This window comes from Arachis stenosperma, chromosome 7, assembly GCF_014773155.1.
Source record: "Arachis stenosperma cultivar V10309 chromosome 7, arast.V10309.gnm1.PFL2, whole genome shotgun sequence".
In the NCBI taxonomy this organism is placed as follows: Eukaryota; Viridiplantae; Streptophyta; class Magnoliopsida; order Fabales; family Fabaceae; genus Arachis; species Arachis stenosperma.
This window is the reverse complement of record NC_080383.1, coordinates 6032475-6033163: the sequence shown is the minus strand read 5'-3', so window position 1 is coordinate 6033163 and position 689 is coordinate 6032475.

Here is a 689-nt window from a genome sequence, read left to right as displayed (position 1 = left end):
AGGTATAACTCATACTCTGATTCTACTCAATACCTGCTTAATACCCTTACTAACTTAAGCATCGGAGTCTCTTGCAGGTACCTCCCACTCTTCGGGGACGAAGGATCAGCACCACCACCAAGTCCAACAAGTCGGACACACCACCTCCGGTCGCTACACACCTGCCGGACACGTCAGGCTCCGACCAGCACAAAAGATCTCATCCGAAATCGACCTACAGTTTCAGATAACCCTCGAAACACTATCCAAAACCCAATCCACTAATTTCAGATAATCTCGTACTATTTTCCAAAACCAGATATAATTTGATTACAATATATCCTAGGTTAGTGTTTCATAAGTACCTGAAATTTGTCCGAATAATCGGTGGAATTTAGTATTTAAGGAAAGGGAGGGCGGCGATTATGGTGAATTTAATAATAAATAAAAATAAATACTTAAAAAATAAAATAAAATAAAATAGAAGCTTTTCCCCCAAACTTGGCCTGCCTGTGAAAGTTGACTTTTGACTTTGAAACCCTATCTTCATTTGTTTTAAGGTGGTTATGGCACTAATGTCAATTATGAATGGAGCAATGCAATGCTATCATCATTATTTTCTTTTTATTTAAAGTAAAGTAAAGCCTTAATGAAAAGTAGATTTAAATTGAACCATCAAACCAGTGTGCTCATCACATTACCGCGTGCAA